General features: G+C 39.2%; 1 protein-coding gene across 2 annotated transcripts in view; it reads right to left on the bottom strand.

Annotated features, from left to right (window-relative positions):
* Positions 1-5,006: 5,006 nt before the first annotated feature.
* Positions 5,007-18,912, bottom strand: part of LOC124605577 (CDK2-associated and cullin domain-containing protein 1-like) — a 59,604-nt gene continuing 45,698 nt past the window's right edge. The window contains exons 6-7 of one of the 2 annotated variants that reach the window (XR_006978656.1): positions 15,929-16,266; positions 5,007-5,673 (exon numbers count right to left, since the gene is read on the bottom strand). The gene's annotated coding sequence lies outside the window, so the exon portion shown is untranslated. The remainder of the gene's footprint in view (positions 5,674-15,928; positions 16,267-18,912) is intronic. The other variant, XM_047137354.1, reaches the window with a different exon arrangement.

Genomic DNA, 18,912 nt, shown 5'->3' with positions numbered 1-18,912 from the left:
CCATATTCCATTAAGGCCCTAATCAGAGAACCGACTTGTGAACATAATGTACTGCATCTCCCAGTCACCAACAGGCCTGTACTTTTTGATTCAGTTAACGTAGAACACCGCATCAGTGATCATAAAGCTGTTACAGTATTGATCAATATGGCTGTAAATAGGAATGTAAGGAAGATTTTTTGCATAGCAAGAGTGACAAAAAACAGATTTCAGATTAACTGAGTCGTCAACATGAAAAAATTCATCTTCGGGACAAAAAATGATGAGCATCAAACAGATGATGTTCAAGACTATTGTACAATATATCTTACACAGGTAGGTCCTGAGAAAAGTTCTGAAGGATGGAAAAGACCCGCCATGGCACAACAGCAGTGTTAAAAAGCTACTATGAAACCAAAGAGAGATTCACTGCAAATTTAAGTTCTGCCAAAACCTTACAGATAAATAAAACATGAATGCAACCGAGATCAAGGTAAAGATCAGTGCATGAATTGTTTAACAAATTGGAAAGTAAAATTCTATCTACTAACTTGACAGAAAATCCTAGAAGTTTTGATATTATGTTAAATCAGTAAATGGATTGAAGCCATCTGTCCAGACACTCAGTGATGATAATAGTACTGAAATGAAGACGACAGAGAGAAGGACAAAATACTCATCATCTTTTTCCAAACTGTTTCACTGACATAGATTATACTCTGGTCCCTCCTTTAAATTATTGCACGAAAGTAAAAATTACAGATTTTGACATAACTGACAATGGGACAGCACAACTCAACAGAGGGATGGCCACAGGACCATATGTAGTACCGATGCAATTCTACATACAGTACACAAAAAAATTTAGGAGCAGTGTACCATGGGTCATTGGAGAAACAAAGCGTTCCTAGTGATTGGAAAAAAGTGTAGGTCATTCCCATTTTCAAGAAGGGTTGTCAAACAGAAAAGCAAAACAATAAGGCTGTATCTCTGACATTGGTATGTGTTCTGGAACCTTTTGTATGCTTGCATATCATCACATTTCTTGAGACCAAAAAGTCTTCTGTGTAGTAATCAACTTGGGTTCCGTAAACTATGACTGTCTTGAAACCCAGCTCTCCTCAGCACATATCTCACAAAAAGGCCATGAAGGTAAAATTACAGAGACTAGATAGCACACAGAAGCTTACCAACAGTCTTTCTTCCCACGAATCATTCGTGTTTGGAGCATCCCTAACACCCAGAAACTGGTAGATAAAGTCACCCAGGTTTATGCCCTGTTCCTTCATTTCTGGAAGGTATTCAGTACAGTTCTGCACTGCTGCCCAATGAACATTATTATTATTACATTGAAGAGTTTCTAGCAAATAGAACACAGTGTGTCATTCTCAATGGAGAGAAATCTTCAGACAAAAACTAACTTCAAGCATACTCCAAGAGAATGTTATAGGACCATTACTTTTCACAATATATATAAATAATTTAGTCAGTAACATCAGACGGTCCTCATGACTTTTTGCAGATAATTCTGTTGTAAACCGAGAAGTTGATGCAGCACAAGAAAACTGTAACAAAATGCAGGAAGCCCTGCAGGAGACTGACACTTGGTGCAGGGAGTCACAGGTGACCCTCAACATACACAAATATAAGATATTGTGCATAAATAGGCAGAAAGAACCATCACTGTGCGATTACATGATTGTAAAACAATTACTTGGAGCAGTCACATCCATAAAATATCTACCACAACAATTTAAGGAATGACCACATAAAACTGATCACAGATGCCAGACAGAGATTAATTGGAAGAATCCTCAGGAAGTGTAGTCATCCCACAAATGAGATAGCCTGTGACGCCTTCATTTGACCAATACTTGAATACTACTCATCAGTCTGGGGCCCGTACTGGCAGGATTGACAGAGGAAAGAGAAGAGCCAAAGAAGCGCAGCGTGTTTTGTTACAGGATCATTTAGACAGCAAGAAAGCTTCATGGAGTTGCTCAGACAACTCCAGTGGCAGACACTGCAAGTGAGGCTTTCTGCATCATGGTGTGGTTTAATGTTAATGTTCCGAAAGTGTGCATTCCTAGAAAAGTCAACAAATATATTGCTTCCCTCAGCACATATCTCACAAAAAGGCCATGAAAGTAAAATTACAGAGACCAGGTATCACACAGAAGCTTACCAACAGTCTTTCTTCCCACGAATCATTCGTGTTTGGAGCAGGAAAGGCGGGAAGTGACAGTGGTGAACAAAAGAATACTCTAGCACATACTGTAAGGTAGCTTGTGGAGTACTGATGTAAATGTAGATCTGCACAAGACTGTGTATAGTGTTATCCAGAAGCCATTTCACAGATATTCACTGCTGAACTATGAGCAAAAAAGGTCTATCCTATCAAAGCTTATGAATGGCAGCATTTTGATCTGTCCAAGACTATTATAATAGCATCAAGAAACATGAAACCAGAAAAGCAGTTTTGATTTTGGCTTGAAGTTGTCTGCATGGAGTCTATTTGTATCATCTATGGAATTCCTTAACATCATGGTCCTCAGCAAAGCAAATATGTTCTTTGCTACTTTACTCTTTGATATTTATATAGGGCTGTGTATTCTGTCCTTGCCGTCAAAGGATATTGATTACAAGAGCAGGTGTTTCCTAATGCTGTCGGCACCTAACACTCTTTCTTTGCACGGTTCTTGGGGAATCATTTGACATTAATAATAGCTATTCAAAAAACACTTTCTATAGGTTTACTCTTCTCAGTATACAATTTAAAATGAGTATATTCAATAAAAGCAGAGTATATTAACTATCTTTTGATCTGAACAGAACATTTTAAAATTTTTGATATGTTACGAGTCATAAAATTAATGCTGCGGTGTTTGTTTTGACCGTAACAACATGAATATTCCAGCACCATCCATATCTGAAGGCATGTCTCAGAGCACACAGGCATTTGTGCCATGTCTTTAAAAAAAATTAGACAGGGTGATAATTTGTACTGTGTTTTACTTAGGAAAAGATCCCCTTTCAGTAAAAAATCATTTGATCACAGGAAAGTCACTAAAGGGAATGCATAGATCAATTATAACCATGAGAATGGCAGCTGATACACACAGCAACAGAAACAAGCGGTTCACAACAAGATGATGTAAATACCGTCTGTGCTGGTGCATGAAATCTGCCCCTGTGGACCACCAGACCAGGAGTTGTGCACGCTATGCGGCACTGTCTCCATGTCTCTCCAAGCTCTGCCTTGGATCCATTATATTTTGACAAATTTCCAGACTGATTTGCACAGAAATTTGAAATTCGTGAGTTGAAGGAGTCTGTCTGTCTTTCTTATTGGCTGTCTTCTGTAATGTTGTCCATGTTGAATACCATGTAGAAAGAGGAGTGTTTTGTGTTTGTTGAACAGAATTAGACTGTAATAGTTGATTGATGATCTCCATTTAGGGTGAACAACTATCATGACTGAGCTTTACCGACCAACTGCAAGTACCAGGAAACTTTTCTGTAGTATGTAAAAATTAATGTTTGCAAGCTGTGAAAATCCACTGCTAGGAAAGAATGTTTGTATTATTCCAGTTTTAAATAAATTGGGAAGTACAGATAACTGTGTCACAGTGAATGCGAAATTAAATAATTTAAGCTCTCTATTCCCAGATACTGTGTTGAGAATATTAGTTGGCTATAGTATTTGCCTTCCTAGTATGAACTTTATTTACAGGGCAACTGTGATTGAGAAGTTGTAGTTGTAATTTTTAGGCGAGACACATGAAAAGAACCTAAAGTAGGATGTTATGCGGGGACACTGTTTTTCCCAGTATCTGTCAGGTATCACATACAATGTATGTGCTGCCACTGGAAAGTGGGAAGCAACGAGAATGTTGTACTTGGTCAATTACAGATGTATTAACATCACTAGGCAGGAAAACAAGTCATAAACAATTCTGTAAAGTAAAAAAACATATAAAATGCCTCACAACCATATATCCTACTGCATTCCTGCTGAAAAACAATGATATCCAACCTTAATCTGCTAATTCATGCCTACACATTCCTACATCAGTCTGTCAGTATGTCTCCTCCCTCCCTTTTTTCTCCACACCAACTTCATGGCTTATGTACATCCCTCCACACTATTTTCAGTGGTCGGCCTTGCAATTCTCCTTCTTGTATAGGAAATGCAGCTATGCTGCCTGCACATGAGCCTCCCTCTCCTCCTCCCCAGCTGTCTCTCCTGTTTCCATATCTGATACCTCAGGTCTGTGATTTTCACCTCCCTCACTCTGTCCCAAACCAACTCTCACCTGCTAACATGTGTATCAACTACTCTAAATTTGTTTTGTATGGAACTGCATATTAGCTACCTTCATACAAGATTCTACAATACATTAGTTGGCACAGAAAATAATGTAGAAGTTCAGAGGCAGAGTTTAGGCAGAGCAGTAAAAAACTATATGTAATTCACATAAATAAGTAAACATGTATTTCTGATTCTGCTGTATACCACAGATTCAAACACTTATCAATACACGTACAAAAAACGACAAAACAACAAGGGTAAATTTTAAAGCAAGAAAATACATGTACTTATCTGATATTGTTTCACACAGGAATGTTCTACAATACAATGTTAATCATGCATCCTAAGCACGGTAGTTATCAATAAAAAAATAAATCTCTACAATAAAAATCCATGTAAAATAAATGTCATATAATACAGCAAAAATTATGTATTTATGAAGGTATATTATGCACAAATATTTTGGTTAAGAACTCTGTACAAATATAATTACAGTATGTAGTATGTTAGTTTCTTGCGACCTGCTTCTACTACAAAATATGTCATAAAATGAAATCACACACAAAAGGCTTATTTCAGTTGCTGAAGTTCTGATTTTGAGAACCTCAGTGCACCATTACTGAAAGCACTTTACTTCCACATAATCTGCATATTTACAGCGTATGTAAGCCACAGCCAAGGAGTTCACATCAAGGAATATATACACACAATGAAATTATATAACTTTTCATTTATTTTGGTGACATGGAGATAAATATTTTACTGTGAACTGAAAATACAATGATGTCAATAAAAACAAAACAGAGAATAACACCGAGTGCATTTTTTAAGAATTGAAAATGGTCATTAAAAAGATGTCTTCATCTGTTATACAAGTCAGCGCATCACTCAGTCAATCAACGTATATTTCAAAAAAACTGGGCTAATTTTAAATTCACTTCAAACTGAATTTCAACAATGATTGTTTCCAGTCAGATGTGTACATTAATACAATCTTTGTATAATAAATGAAGACAACTTTCACATAATCATTTTTCATCATTCACAATTTTTTATGCGAGTTACTTAACAAAAATGTTGTCAATTAAGAATATTATTCATGTGCATACAATACCAAACAAACACAACAGTAAAACACACACACACACACACACACACACACACACACACACACACACACACACACACACACACCCCTCTCTTCTCTGCCACTCCCTCTGGGTTCAGTTTCCTCTCAGACATTTCTTTACAATCTGGAACAGACACTGTTGTTCAGGAGAGAAACTGCTCATTCCTCATCCTCACTTCTTGTGGTGCTGGTAACATGTAGGAAAATGGAAGATAGATGCAATTGCTCACTGTTCTCATGTTGATAGGTTCAACTGAAAAATAAACAAATAAATTAAAAAATCATCTCATTTGGAGTGTATAAAACACCCAAGCTCAGTGTCTGGGTACTCAAAATGAAATTTCATGTTCTTATGTATTCAGACTTGGATAACTGAGTCCATAAGGATAACAATGCAATATACAGCTGAATGTTACTTTGCATTAATTAAAATATAATGATGAGTAACAATATTATTTTTTAGCCACTCACTTCGTAAATGAACCGAACTTGTGAAGGCTTAAGTCAGGGGAGTGCAGTAGGTGGTATACCACTTAACAGCCCCAACAGTCAAACAAATGAGTAACAGCTTGCACTGTACGTGCTTGAGCATTGTCCTGCAAAATGATGGTCAGGTCCTGCAGAAAGTGTCATCACTTATGTCTCTGTGCTGTTCATTTTTGGAACACAACCTATGGCCAGCTTAGAGACAGAAGTGATGACACTTTCTGCAGGACAATGCTCAAGCATGTACAGTGCAAGCTGTTACTGATTTGTTTGACTGTTGGGGCTACTAAATGCTATACCACCTACTAAACTCCCCTGACTTAAGCCCTTGTGAGTTCAGCTCGATTTCTAAACTGAAGGAAACAGTTCATGACATTCACTTCAGAACTGCTACAAATTCATCGGGCAGTAGACCGCGCTGCTTGAACTGTCAACACAACTGGCACTGCTAAGAGTACCCTACGACTTCCACATCACTGGCAACGGGTTATACACAATGCTGGTGATTACTTTGAAGGTCAGTAAAACTGAAACACGTATCTATTTTGTATGAGCTGTAAATAAATAGTTGTCAATATTAAAGTTCAAACCCTCGTATTGTATCAAACTGGCAAAGAAAATTCAACTTAAGCCCCCCCCCCCCCCAATGAGGAACAAAATCAATATTTTCCATTTACGTTTGGCATCAGATGAAGCGTGTTGCAGTATTTGTTTGTGCTGGCTCCATCTACACATTGGCAGATGGGGATAGAGGGTGGATAGGGGATGAAAATACCTGCTGAAATACCACAAAAAATTACACATCTCTTACAAGATAAGATGCCTAATATGTAAAAGAAGACAGGTGAACGCAAACCACAACTCTTCCATGCCTGTCTAGTGTAAATTTACCAGTGAAACCTGGTCAACAGTCTTGAAGGCACACGCAAGTTCCCCCTGGCAGAGAGATCAGAACCACCTAGTGGAGTAAACCACGAAAAATAACCATTTCTGACTAATAATCTGTTCTTAGTTCGGAAATCATTTCTTACCCTGTATTACCTCCTCAGGGGACACTGCCTTAACACAGATCTGTCTGTGTGGGCGAAGTGGTTTGTGAGATCTGGATCTGGAGGGCTATGCTGGGGTTCGCTCACCTACCAGAAGGATCACCCAAGCTGGACAGGCCAAAGGGGAGGAGCCAGACAAAGTGTATCCCACAACGGCCTATCGCTCCCCTTTTCCTATCCCAAACCTGTCCTCACCATGTCCTGTTCCTGTCATTTCCTGTTATATGTATAAGACCTCAATGGCAGCGATAGTGGAGAAAGAGCCTTCCAGAATGGTGAAGCTGGCAGAAGTGGCATCTTTTCACTTCGGGTATGAAACGAGCACAAGTAGCGACTGTACCCCACTGGGGCAGCTACAGACAGGATCTGACTCATAGGGAGTGGTTGATTTTAAGCTGGGCATCCTACTGCCTATGTGGAAAGAGTAACGGGAAAAAACTACATTACAGTCCCAGGCAGTACACGGTATGTCTCTCCATGTGAAAGATTCCGGAGTTTAAACTTCCCTTCATTCGGATCTCCGGGAGGTGAACACATTGAGAATACACATATTTGAAAGGAAGAAAGGGACAGTGAAGGAAGGAAAGGTAAGGATTGGAACATCAAATGTAAGGACACTACTGCAAGCAGGAAAGCTAGAGAATGCAAAACAGGAGATGAAAAGGAACAGATTAGATGCCCTCGGTCTGTGTGAAATGAGATGGGGAGAGAATGGTGAGATAGAAAATGTAGATTATAAACTCTTTTACTCAGAGAAATCAAGAGTGGTGAAAACGGAGTAGGAATATTCATAGGGCAAAAGCTGAAAAATAAGGTAATGAAGGTGCAATATAATGATAGAAGACTGATGATGATATGACTGAAGGGTAGTTCAAAAGATCTGGTGTTAATACAGGTATATATGCCAACCAGCCAGCATAGAGATGAGGAAGTGGAGGTATATTATGAGAAAATACAAGAACTCATTGAGAAAGAAAATAGAAATGCCTGCATTACAATCACATGGGGGGACTGGAATGAAAGTGGTGGGTGAAGAAAGAAATGAAAATACAGTAGGAAAATTTGGATTAGGAATAAGAAATGAGAGAGGCGAACGACTAATTAGTTTCTGTAAAGAAAATTCATTAGCAGTGGGTAACACATTATTTGAACACCACAAAAGGCATGTTACACAGGGATATCAAATTTGAATAGGGAGCCTGACACAGAAAAGGTTTAGGAACTGTTTGAAGAATGTCAAAGCTTATACAGGTTGTTGTGGTCTTCAGTCCTGACACTGGTTTGATGCATGTCTCCATGCTACTCTATCCTGTGCAAGCTGCTTCATCTCCCAGTGCCTACTGCAGCCTACATACTTCTGAATCTGCTTAGTGTATCCATCTCTTGGTCTCCTTCTACGATTTTTACCCTCCACGCTGCCCTCCAGTACTAAATTGGTGATCCCTTGATGCCTCAGAATATGTCCTACCAACCGATCCCTTCTTCTAGTCAAGTTGTGCCACAAACTCCTCTTCTCCCCAATTCCATTCAATACCTCATCATTAGTTATGTGATCTACCCATCTAATCTTTAGCGTTCTTCTGTAGTACCACATTTCGAAAGCTTCTATTCTCTTCTTGTCTAAACTATTTATCGCCCATGTTTCACTTCCATACATGGCTACACTCCATACAAATACTTTCAGAAACGACTTCCTGACACTTAAATCAATACGCGATCTTAACAAATTTCTCTTCTTCAGAAACGCTTTCCTTGCCATTACCAGTCTACATTTTATATCCTCTCTACTTCGGCCATCATCAGTTATTTTGCTCCCCAAATAGTAAAACTCCTTTACTACTTTAAGTGTCTCATTTCCTAATCTAATTCCCTCAGCATCACCAGATTTAATTCGACAACATTCCGTTATCCTAGTTTTGCTTTTGTTGATGTTCATCTTAAATCCTCCTTTCAAGACACTGTCCGTTCCATTCAACTGCTCTTCCAAGTCCTTTGCTGTCTCTGACAGAATTACAATGTCATCGGCGAACCTCAAAGTTTTTATTTCTTCCCCCTGGATTTTAATACCTACTCCGAACTTTTCTTTAGTTTCTTTTACTGCTTGCTCAATATACAGATTGAATAGCATCAGGGAGAGGCTACAACCCTGTCTCACTCCCTTCCCAACCACTGCTTCCCTTTCATGTCCCTCGACTTTTATAACTGCCATCTGGTTTCTGTAAAAATTGTAAATAGCCTTTCGCTCCCTGTATTTTACCCCTGCCACCTTCAGAATTTGAAAGAGAGTAAGTATTCCAGTCAACACTGTCGAAAGCTTTCTCTAAGTCTACAAATGCTAGAAACGTAGGTTTGCCTTTCCTTAATCTTTCTTCTAAGATAAGTCCTAGGGTCAGTATTGCCTCATGTGTTCCAACATTTCTACTGAATCCAAACTGATCTTCCCCGAGGTCAGCTTCTACCGGCTTTTCCATTCGTCTGTAAAGAATTCGCATTAGTATTTTGCAGCTGTGACTTATTAAACTGATAGTTCGGTAATTTTCACATCTGTCAGCGCCTGCTTTCTTTGAGATTGGAATTATTATATTCTTCTTGAAGTCTGAGGGTATTTCGCCTGTCTCATACTTTTTGCTCACCAGATGGTAGAGTTTTGTTAGGACTGGCTCTCCCAAAGCCGTCAGTAGTTCCAATGGAATGTTGTCTACTCCTGGGGCCTTGTTTCGACTCATGTCTTTCAGTGCTCTGCCAAACTCTTCACGCAGTATCGTATCTCCCATTTCATCTTCATCGACATTCTCTTCCCTTTCTATAACATTGCCCTCAAATACATCGCCCTTGTATAGTCCCTCTATATACTCCTTCCACTTTTCTGCTTTCCCTTCTTCGCTTAGAACTGGACTTCCATTTGAGCTCTTTATATTCATACAAGTGGTTCTCTTTTCTCCAAAGGTCTCTCTAATTTTCCTGTAGGCAGCATCTATCTTACCCCTAGTGAGATAAGCCTCTACATCCTTACATTTGTCCTCTAGCCATGCCTGCTTAGCCATTTTGCACTTCCTGTCGATCTCATTTTTGAAACGTTTGTATTCCTTTTTGCCTGCTTCATTTACTGCATTTTTGTATTTTCTTCTTTCATCAATTAAATTCAATATTTCTTCTGTTACCCAAGGGTTTCTACTAGCCCTCGTCTTTTTACCTACTTGATCCTCTGCTGCCTTCACTACTTCATCCCTCAGAGCTACCCATTCGTCTTCTACTGTATTTCTTTCCCCCATTCCTGTCAATTGTTCCCTTATGCTGTCCCTGAAACTCTGTACAACCTCTGGTTTAGTCAGTTTATCCAGGTCCCGTTGTTGTTGTGGTCTTCAGTCCTGAGACTGGTTTGATGCAGCACTCCATGCTACTCTATCCTGTGCAAGCTTCTTCATCTCCCAGTACCTACTGCAACCTACATCCTTCTGAATCTGCTTAGTGTATTCATCTCTTGGTCTCCCCCTACGATTTTTACCCTCCACGCTGCCCTCCAATACTAAATTGGTGATCCCCTGATGCCTCACAACATGTCCTACCAACCGATCCCTTCTTCTGGTCAAGTTGTGCCACAAACTCCTCTTCTCCCCAATCCTATTCAGTACCTCCTCATTAGTTATGTGATATACCCATCTAATCTTCAGCATTCTTCTGTAGCACCACATTTCGAAAGCTTCTATTCTCTTCTTGTCCAAACTATTTACCGTCCATGTTTCACTTCCATACATGGCTACACTCCATACAAATACTTTCAGAAAAGACTTCCTGACACTTAAATCTATACTCGATGTCAACAAATTTCTCTTCTTCAGAAGCGCTTTCCTTGCCATTGCCAGTCTACATTTTATATCCTCTCTACTTCGACATCATCAGTTATTTTGCTCCCCAAATAGCAAAACTCCTTTACTACTTCTTTAAGCGTCTCACTTCCTAATCTAACTCCCGCAGCATCACCTGATTTAATTTGACTACAGTCCATTATTCTCGTTTTGCTTTTGTTGATGTTCATCTTATATCCTCCTTTCAAGACACTGTCCATTCCGTTCAAGTGCTCTTCCAAGTCCTTTGCTGTCTCTGGCAGAATTAAAACGTCATCGGCGAACCTTAAAGTTTTTATTTCTTCTCCATGGATTTTAATACCTATTCCGAATTTTTCTTTTGTTTCCTTTATTGCTTGCTCAATGTAGAGATTGAATAACATCGGGGAGAGGCTACAACCCTGCCTCACTCCCTTCCCAACCACTGCTTCCCTTTCATGTCCCTGGACTCTTATAACCGCCATGTGGTTTCTGTACACATTATAAATAGGCTTTCGCTCCCTGTATTTTACTACTGCCACCTTTAGAATTTGAAAGAGGGTATTCCAGTCAACGTTGTCAAAAGCTTTCTCTAAGTCTACAAATGCTAGAAACATAGGTTTGCCTTTTCTTAATCTAGCTTCTAAGATAAGTCGTAGGGTCAGTATTGCCTCACATGTTCCAATATTTCTACGGAATCCAAACTGATCTTCCCCGAGGTCAGCTTCTACCAGTTTTTCCATCTGTCTGTAAAGAATTCGCGTTATACGTCTCTGAATGACAAAACGCTTTCATCTTTTCCATATAGCAGCCAATAACTCATCTCTCACTTTTTTTGGAGCTATTATTGAAACAGTCATTATGGGAAGGTACTGAGTCCACTTTTCACACAAACTGAAGTTTCCATATTTTTATGTTCTCTTTCTGTTGACACATGCACTGGAGATGAAAATGTCATGAGTTTCTGTCTTTAAAGGCAAGAAAGTCATCAAAATACTTAGTTGTTATGAGAATGTCACCAGTCCAGGATTCACATGATGTTTTCATACATCTTCTCAATAACTTTGTATAAAATTTATCATAAGTAGACTACAGTTTATTTCCTTCCATTAATAATGATCACATATTACCAGCACCGAGTCCATCACCCATTGTTGGGACCACATTGTAAGAATAATCTTGTTTGGTGGTTGTCTAATCTTTCAACAGTAATGGTAGTTTAGTCAGAAGAGAGAGCATGGGCTTTAATGAAGAAGATAACAGAAGGAAAGGCATTCCCGGCATACTGAATGTTTGATGAGGTTTTGGGATTGCAGCTGGATCATCTTGACTTCTTACCACGATATTTCGGCTGGCAGTCATCCAGCCATCTTCAGGTGAGTGATTTCCAGCCGAAATATTGTGGCTAGAAGTCAAGATGATCTGGCTGCAATCCCTAAACCTCATTGAACAGGAGGAAAGGAGGAAAGGCATATGGCATGATAATAAATGCAAACCAAACATAATAAAGAAGGCCAGGTTAGAAGGAGAAGTTACATTAACCACAGACTACCCATTTCTGCACAACTGCAACAGTTGAAAATGGGAAGTAAATACAAATTTAAAAACTGAACATTGAAGACACATTTCATAAAACATGTATAACAACATCCTCTGTTTATTCTAAATATTGCTATCTTCTGTTGTATCTGTAAATTTCAATGCTTTGATGCCACTGATGATATTGACAGAGCCCAGATCATGGCAATTCTTAAGGAATTCAGGACCAAGGGTATAAAAATGGATATCTATAGAGATTTATTGAAGTTGTGGACATCCAAGGAAAGACATTCTGGAAAGCAGGGAACAGAACTTCAAATATATTCATGTTCTGGTTCAGAGAAAGAGAATTTTGGCATGTAAGAAGGCATTTATTTGTATTCATGGGCTGAAGAGTGACAAGGGGATTCGAAGATTAAGAGATCTGCTGGTTTTAGGGAAAGCTCCAGTAGATATAATGCGTAACAGCATGGGAAGCAGAATCAGAGCTGTAATAAGTAATATTATTGATAAAGGAACACACTGAATTGTTTGAGGTGAAAGTTACTCACTATATAAATAGAGACATTAAGTATTTGAAGGAATGTTTGAATTTAGAGGTCATACATTTGGAGGTATCCTGATGAGGATGTAAAAATATGAATTTTATTCACGTTTTTCCATGAAAATTATAATTACAGCTTTGGTCAACCTCAGGAAGATGTTTGTGGTTAGTGTGAGAGGCTCAAAACAAAATTAAAAAACAGTTCTCTTTGAAAGTCAGATAAAAGGGCAACTGTTGCTGAGCAAGTGGTTCATATATGCAAGGCCAAAAAGTTCTATAAGAAGATAGAGGCTGCAACCAAAATGATGATGTGACAGGCTTATGCATGGATTTTATGCAGAATATACCACTTCCCTGCTTTCCAGTACAGGAAGTCTTTTACCTACGGCAACTCTCTGTCTTTACCTTCTGTTTTTACAACCTCAAGACTGGCAATTATTCATTCTTTGTATACCATGAATGAATAGCCAAATGGGGAGCAAATGAGATTTGGAGTTTCTGACATGCTTTCCTCCAGGAACTGTTTTTGGAAAGCTATTAAAGAGATGCACATTATTTTTCATGGCTGTCCAAAACAAAATTGTAACAACGTAGTAGTCCAACACCTAATCGCTTTAGTAGGGCTTGCTATATTTCGGGGGGGGGGGGGGGGGGGGGGGGAGGGGGGGGGGGAGAGAGAGAGAGAGAGTTACATTTCAATATTTTCTTGCCTGAGGGCACTCTTTCTTATCATGTGATAGGATGTTTGGGTGGAATAAAAAGAAATTTATGACAAATTTTTAGAGTTTACATGTTCAAAGAATATACTGAACTTATCCTTTACACTTAAAATAAAAAGAACACAATCATTATAAACTGTCTTGATGGTAACATTGTTAAGAACTTTAAAGACTAGAATACATTTCTTTTGTTTCACATCTATGGTCACAAACTTGTAGGTCCTCAGACTGTTGGTTTCAGTCAGCAATGACCATCTTCAGATCTGTTTTTTAAAAACATATCCTAATATACTGGAGCTATGTATTAGGACATGTTTTTATAAAACAGATCTAAAGATGGTCATAGCTGACTGAAACTGGTAATCTGAGGACCTACAAGTTTGTGACTATAGCCGTGAAACAAAAGAAATTTAATCTACGTTTTCGGGTCACAGTTCCATTTGCGACCATATTGCAGCTTGTGAAACTTTAAAGACTGGTGGCCAGATCTTTTCAAATGCAAATGTCCAGAGTATAGAAACAATGGAAAAAGACAGGTCACCGGAAGCCAACTTTAATGTGTCACAGCACACACAATATGTTTGAGTATGACAGTCTCAACCAAGGGGTTTTAGGAAAAAGAACATTCACCTTTGAATTGACTCAAAACTATTTCAGGCTTTTAAAGCCCTAACAAAACTCAGACCGCCAACCACCCCAGCACAAGGCGAGAAATGTTCTGTAAACAAGCTTATGTTAAATAATGCAAAAAACTTTAACGATACATCCCACAGAAGAACAAAAGCTTTTATGTTGTTTTTTACACTTGGCCTACAACAGGTGAAGAAGATAAAAAATATATGAGACCTACAGATGTTGTAACAATGATTATACAGGGTTATTCAAAAAGAATACCACAACTTTAAAAATTTGTATTTAATGAAAGAAACATAATATAACCTTCTGTTATACATCATTACAAAGAGTATTTAAAAAGGTTTTTTTTCACTCAAAAACAAGTTCAGAGATGTTCAATATGGCCCCCTCCAGACACACGAGCAATATCAACCCGATACTCCAACTCGTTCCATACTCTCTGTAGCACATCAGGCGTAACAGTTTGGATAGCTGCTGTTATTTCTCGTTTCAAATCATCAATGGTGGCTGGGAGAGGTGGCCGAAACACCATATCCTTAACATACCCCCATAAGAAAAAATCGCAGGGGGTAAGATCAGGGCTTCTTGGAGGCCAGTGATGAAGTGCTCTGTCACGGGCTGCCTGGCGGCCGATCCATCACCTCGGGTAGTTGACGTTCAGGTAGTTACGGACAGATAAGTGCCAATGTGGTGGCGCTCCATCCTGCTGATTTGCAGCTCTCTGCTAGCTCTGCGAGTCGATTTTCCTGGGCTGCGAACAAATGCTTGCTGGATGCGTGCTACATTTTCATCACTCATTCTCGGACGTCCAGAACTTTTCCCTTTGCACAAACACCCATTCTCTATAAACTGTTTATACCAACGTTTAATACACCACCTATCAGGAGGTTTAACACCATACTTCGTTCGAAATGCACGCTGAACAACTGTCGTCAATTCACTCCTGCCGTACTCAATAACACAAAAAGCTTTCTGTTGAGCGGTCGCCATCTTAGCATCAACTGACGCTGACGCCTAGTCAACAGCACCTCAAGCGAACAAATGTACAACTAAATGAAACTTTATAGCTCCCTTTATTCGCCGACAGATAGTGCTTAGCTCTGCCTTTAGTCGTTGCAGAATTTTAAATTCCTAAAGTTGTGGTATTCTTTTTGAATCACCATGTACTTTAATAATTATGAAATACCATTTGTAATATGTGTCTGTCAACGCATTATCTCAAGATGTTATTGTTGTCCTATTATTTATTTTAATTTAGTTTGAAAAGCTCACGAGTCTGAGATAAAATAAAATAAACTGGAAGACAATGAGAATAAAAACTGATGATTTGAGGATGTAGATGTAATGTGGCACATCAGTGGAGGAAGATTCCTAGGACTTCATAAATTTTGTAATTTAAGGATAAAAATAGTTTTCTACAAATTTCTTAAAATATTGTTTCCGGACTTCTGCCATTTCATAACAACTGAGTCAATTACATTTTGTCATCATTAATGTAAAATTTGTAATCAACCACAGAACTAAAACAAATGTGACATATAAACAGCAAGTTTGGTCTTTATTAGTGTGCATTACCCTTTAAGATATATCAAATGCATATGCCGGTAATATTTCAAATAATGGCATAAAAGGCTGGTTTTATGGGCCTGAAATTTTTCTAAGTGGCTTGACCTCGAAGTGTTAAGTATTTTGTCCGGAGTGGCAAACATACCTCAATGTTATTGTATACTGTGTTTTCCAATATTCACATGCTCCAATGAGTTACTAGCAATCCCTTTGTTTGCTTAGATTTTGTAGCCAGCAATTATAATTAAGTATTCAGGCACTGTAATTGAGCAGACGGGGAAAGTATTTCCTAATTGATTCTGATGATTTCATACTGGCTGTAGTGCTTCCTTTAACTCCATGCTAAAATTTGAAGCTCCATTCTATCTTCAAATTTATAACTAGAGCAGCTGAAGACATGTGGATAAATGACAACAGTAGAATGAAATTGGCCTGGAATGGTTTTGATTAACTACAGTTTTCAAACCCAAGGTTCCAATCAGTCTGAAACAAAAAATTACAAATACTGTATGTAATACAAGTTTTTACTTATGCTGGTGAGACATGGGCTTTCCAAGAGGATAATCATTCAAAAAATGAGAATTCCAATAAAAAATTGAGATATGTTTCTACTACTATTGTGTGTTCAGCCGGGTGGAGTCATTCACACAACACAATGTTTCGACAGCATACCTCAGCATCATCTTTAGTGATACTGTAGAGTGAGTGGCTTCACTACATCGTACCTCCTTTACACTCTTTCATCCCTCACTCTTTCCCTCGCTACTCGGTCCCACATAGTGTCGGGTGGGTAGCAGAGGGTTGCGACAGCCAAATGCTGCGTGTCAACTCCGATTTATTAGTGCTATTGCTGCCACCATTGGGCATGAAAGTTACTCTTGGTTGACATTGGGACTTAAGCTGGCTGAATGCTGGGCGTCACACTTTACTGAGAGTGAAATGAAGCCACTGTCTCTCTTGATCAAGCCATTGGGCACCGGTATTTTAATATTCCTTTAGAACATAGTCCCAAAAGGGAGGAGGTCTGTCTTATTACTTCTGTTTGTTCATATTTAACTGAGAACCATGTGGCTGTGCCATGTTATGGAATCACAGATTTTTTTTTTTTTTTTAATATTCAATGTGTCCTGGCTTCCTTGCACCTTTCTTGGATTGTCTGCCCAATGAATGCTTTACCGCATTTGTATGGCATACAGCAGACACCCAGTTCATGGAACTCCAAGTCAACTTTCACCGCACCTAGTAGTGCATGCATTTCTGGAGGTGGACTGGAAATGCTTTTAATGTTACAATGCGCCAAGATTCTGCTGCTTTTGTTCACAAAGCAGATGGCACTGTGGGTCACTGTGTGCAGGAAAGCCACCGACACTGATTTGTATCTCCATGCCTCCAGTACTGGTCCACAGGACGCATGACGCGAGGTTCCATAAACTGGTCAATATAATATGAACAAACAGAAGGGTAAGACAGACTGTCTTTTTGGGGCTGTGTTCTAAAGGAGGCTATTGAAATATGTGTGGGCAACAGATTCTCTCTCAGTAAAGCATGTGATCCAGAGCTCAGCCAAATGAAGGCACACTGGCCGAAAGTGACTTCTGCGCATGACTGATGTGGCAGAAGCACTGAGGGACAGGAGTTTGCATCCAGTATTTGGTGGTCACATCCCCCAGCCTCGCCATCTGACACAGCATGCAACCGGACAGAGAGGGAAGGTGTCGAGAGTAATAAAAGTATAAAGGAGGCACGGTGTAGTGGAGATGCTCGTTCTACATGTGTCACCTGAAGATGGCGGCCAGGTGTGCTTTCAAATATCGTATTATGTACATATAACTAAAAACAAAGATGATGTGACTTACCGAACGAAAGTGGTGGCAGGTCGATAGACACACAAACTAACACAAACATACACACAAAATTCAAGCTTTCGCAACAAACTGTTGCCTCATCAGGAAAGAGGGAAGGAGAGGGAAAGACGAAAGGATGTGGGTTTTAAGGGAGAGGGTAAGGAGTCATTCCAATCCCGGGAGTGGAAAGACTTACCTTGGGGGAAAAAAGGACGGGTATACACTCGCGCACACACACACATATCCATCCACACATATACAGACACAAGCAGACATATTTGTGTCTGTATATGTGTGGATGGATATGTGTGTGTGTGCGCGCGAGTGTATACCCGTCCTTTTTTCCCCCAAGGTAAGTCTTTCCACTCCCGGGATTGGAATGACTCCTTACCCTCTCCCTTAAAACCCATATCCTTTCGTCTTTCCCTCTCCTTCACTCTTTCCTGATGAGGCAACAGTTTGTTGCGAAAGCTTGAATTTTGTGTGTATGTTTGTGTTAGTTTGTGTGTCTATCGAACTGCCACCGCTTTCGTTCGGTAAGTCACATCATCTTTGTTTTTAGATATATTTTTCCCACGTGGAATGTTTCCCTCTATTATATTCGTATTATGTACATAACTGCACCTGGCCGGGGACCTGAGTGCAATACAAACAGCTGATTCCCTGCAAAAGCTTAAGATCATGCAATTGAGAAATGCTTGATAGAGAGACATCAAAATAAATAATAGGACCGGATGAAAAATTGGAGGGGAAGGTATGATTATGACAGTAACGAAAATGAAATGTACAGGACTAGGACATGGATGCCAGGTGAAGTGATGGCAGAAGGGAAAAATAAGTTCTTTGATGGGTTCCTAGGAAGAACAAAAGACTGCTGTGATAACGTATTGGAAATCATGCAGGAGCAACACTGATACTCTAAGTCAAAGACTGTAATGCAAGGAGAAGTCCACAGCAGGTGCTTAACCTACTCTGAATGTTAGAGATGATGATATGATCCCCACCAATTTTAAAATGTATCAAACATCGGAGCCAATTATCACATAGTTTCTTACCTATTCAAAATTTTCAAATTCTATTACGCAAAAGTCGGTCCTTTGTAGAGCGTTTCATACATTACGAATGAAAAAAACACATGGCACTGGTGTAATACTCTACAATATTTATTATTCAGGAAACCAGTTTTTGGTTATTGCACTATCAACAAGTACTTCACAATGGCATAACAGCTGAATAATTTTGTAAAATAATAAATACTGTAAAATATTACACCAGTTTCATGTGT

Source organism: Schistocerca americana, chromosome 3 (genome assembly GCF_021461395.2).
Source record: "Schistocerca americana isolate TAMUIC-IGC-003095 chromosome 3, iqSchAmer2.1, whole genome shotgun sequence".
NCBI classification, from domain to species: domain Eukaryota; kingdom Metazoa; phylum Arthropoda; class Insecta; order Orthoptera; family Acrididae; genus Schistocerca; species Schistocerca americana.
This window is presented reverse-complemented; position numbering and strand designations above follow the sequence as displayed.